Raw genomic sequence first — 3,565 nt, forward strand, 5'->3', positions numbered from 1 at the left:
AAAAAAAAAAAAAAAAAAAGACCTCATCTCTAAAGATAGCTATTGTTGTGGTGGGCGCATGTAGTCCCAGCTATTCAGGAGGCTGAGACAAGAGGATCGCTTAACCCCAAGATTTGGGACTGCTGTGAGCTGTGATGTTACAGCACCTGAGGGTGACAAAGTGAGACTCTGTCTCAAAAGAAAAAAAAAGGATCCTCTTGCATCAGCCTCCCAAGTACCTGGGAATACAGGTGTCTATGCCTAGCTAGTTTTTCTATTTTTTTTTTTTTAAGGCAGAGCCTCAAGCTGTCACCCTGGGTGGAGTGCTATAGCATCATAGCTCACAGCAACCTCCAACTCCTAGGTTCAAGGGAGTCTCCTGCCTCTGTCTCCCAAGTAGCTGGGACCACAGGCGCCCGCCACAACACTCGGCTATTTTTTGGTTGCAGCTGTCGTTGTTTGGTGGGCCTGGGCTGGATTCAAACCCGCCAGCTCAGGTGTATGTGGCTGGCGCCTTAGCCGCTTGAGCCACAGGTGCTGAGCTTAGTTTTTCTATTTTTAGTATAGATGAGGTCTCACTCTTATTCAGGCCAGTTTCAAACTCCTAAACTCAAGCAGTCTCAACCTCCCAGAGTGCTAGGATTACAAGCATGAGCCACCATACCTGCCTTAGAATATATTCTTTAAGGGTATCTACACAGTTTAATTCATCTTAGGACTAAATTTCTAGGTCAAAATCTGGCTAGGTAGGATTCAGCTCTCCAGTGTTTCTTTTAATTACCTTTCTGTAGTTTATGGCAAGAGGGAATTGCTTAGAAAAAGAAATGATTGAATCTATTTGACCTAAGGCACGTGTTTAGTAGTTAGTAATCTAATACTTATTTATGGTACATACTGGTTTCCATTACTGCACAATGACTAATATGCCTAATACAAGTATTACTTTTCCTTCACTTTTTCTTGTTGTAAACAGTACACAGATACCTTGAAATGAATAACTAGTAATGTCTCTTCTTTACCTCACTCTTCTTTAATGTTTGTGAAAATAAAGGAATATATCTACACACTAAATAAAATAAAAATTTACTTTCAAAGGCTTATTGCTAGTAATTCAAAATACATTGAGATTTATTTGTTTATTGAGTTTGCATTGTGCGATCAACTGAAACATTGTAAAGGAACGGGCCAAGACTTTGAAGACTTGTTGCCTCTTGCCCCACTTGAAATGATTCCTAGAGGCCAAATTATCCCATCTGTCTCTAGATGGGGTCAGTATTATGAATTATAACATTATTTTCTTGCTTTTCTTAACTTACATTTAACCCTATATGAATATGTTTAATTTTTGCACGAAACTGACACAACACTTCTTTCTACTACCATGGGATCACTCTTTGGAAGAATTGAAGGACTAGGAAAGAGGAATGCTGGCCTCCAACAGCCCTTTCTTGGCAACCTCTTGTGATATTACAAAACAGGGTTTCTTCTAAGGCCAAACTTACCCTTACCTCACAACCATTACTAGATAAAGGGGAAGGTATTCTCATAGTCTGGCTTTGACTTTATAACAGTTTCCTCAGGTCAGGTGGTTGGGATTTCTGTGTTTCTGAAACATAAAAAGCATTCCAAATGATTTCGCCCAAGTGGCATCTCATCAAGGGGATCCTAATCCTTGGTGTCAGCATCATGTCTTTATAGGGCCAGCATTGTACCCATTTCCAGCTCTAAGTTTCCCATCTGTGCTTTCATCACCAGAAACTTCTTTGGGAGTGACACCCAATCCATTCTTTTGAAATTTTCTCAACAGCAACCCCAGCTGGCTGTGATGTGATATGGTGGCAGAACCCAGGTTATATGAGTATACAACCTCAGCACTTCAATACTTTCTTTCTTTTCTTTTCTTTTCTTTTCGTTTTGAGGCAGAGTCTCACTCTGTTGCTCTCAGTAGTGTGATGTGACATCACAGCTCATAGCAACCTCAAACTTAAGCGATTCTCTTGCCTCAGCCTCCCAAGTAGCTGGGACTATAGGTGCCTGCCACAACACCTGGCTGTCTTTTTGTTGCAGTGGTCATTGTTGATTTTTTTGCTGGCCCGGGCTGGATTTGAACCTACCAACCTTGGTGTATGTGACTAGTGCCCTACCCACTGAGCTAAGGTGCCTCCTGTTTTGTTTTGTACTTTCATTCATTGTCTGTTTTCTAATTTCTCTTGTTATTTCTTCTTGGACCATTTCATTGTTTAGGTGAGTGTTACTTCCACAGATTCATGAGTTTTCAAGTTTCTTTCTGTTATTTCTAAGTTAATCTCATTATAATTAGAGAAGATAATTTGTATATTTTTAGTTTTATTTTCTTATTGTTTTTTCATATTTTGTATGCTATTTTATTATGTATTTATAACTGTATAACATAACATTTTTATATTCAGATTTTAAATATGTAGTGTAAATTTTTAATTTATGATTTATTTATTTTTTTTTTTGAGATAGGATCTTGCTGTGTTGCTTGCAGTGGTGTCATCATAGCTCACTGCAACTTCAAACTCCTGGGCTCAAGCAATCCTTGTGCCTCAACCTGCCAAGTACCTGACTGGTTTTTCTGTTTTTTGTAGAGATGGGGTCTTGTTCTTACACAGGCTGGTCTTGAACTCTTGGCCTCAATCAATCCTTACACCTCACAATTTATTTATTTATTTATTTTTTGAGACAGTTTCACCATGTTGCCCTCAGTAGAATGCTGTGGTGTCACAGCTCACAGCAACCTCAAACTCTCGGACATAAGCTATTCTTTTGTCTCAGCTTCCCAAGTAGCTGGGACTACAGGTGCCTGCCCCAATGCCCAGCTATTTTTTTTGTTGTAGTTGTCATTGTTGTTTGGCAGGCCTAGGCTGGGTTCAAACCCACCAGGCCTGGTGTATGTGGCCTGCGCTCTAGCCGCTGAGCTACAGGCACTGAGCCCCATCTCATAATTTACGATCTTTTTTATTTTTTCAGTATATTAAAAAAATTAACTGTCATCTCTATTCAACATTGTGCTAGATGTTTTAGCCAGAGTAATTAGGTAAGAAAAATAAATAAAGACATCCAAATTGAACAGGAAGATGAAAAATTACTACTATTCACAGATTATATGATTTTGTATGTAGAAAACCCAAATAACTCCACATACTCCCTAAGTAAAGAACACTTAGAAGTCCACCCTACACCAAGGGGTAGAAGATGTAGGCTTTGCTCTTTAGTTGAATTTAGCCAATTAGCAGAATACAAAATGAACCTGCAAAAATCTGTTATATTCCTATATATTGTCACTGCACAATCCAAAAGGGAAATTAAGAAAAAATTTCCTCCCATATACTTTAACACTCTAGCTCATTTGTGCTACCTAATACCATATAAATGCTATGTAAATAGTTGTTATACTGTATTGTTTAGGGAATAATGACAAAAATGTCTGTGTATGTTCAGTGCAGACCTAAACATTGTAGGCCTAACTAGATGTGTAGAACATGATCAGAAGTTGGTTGAATCTGTGGATGAAGAACCCCTGCATGTGGAGGGCTGACTATAATCTATCAGTGGATGAATG

This window comes from Otolemur garnettii, unplaced genomic scaffold (assembly GCF_000181295.1).
Source record: "Otolemur garnettii isolate 467f Iridium unplaced genomic scaffold, OtoGar3 scaffold00127, whole genome shotgun sequence".
Classification (NCBI taxonomy): Eukaryota; Metazoa; Chordata; class Mammalia; order Primates; family Galagidae; genus Otolemur; species Otolemur garnettii.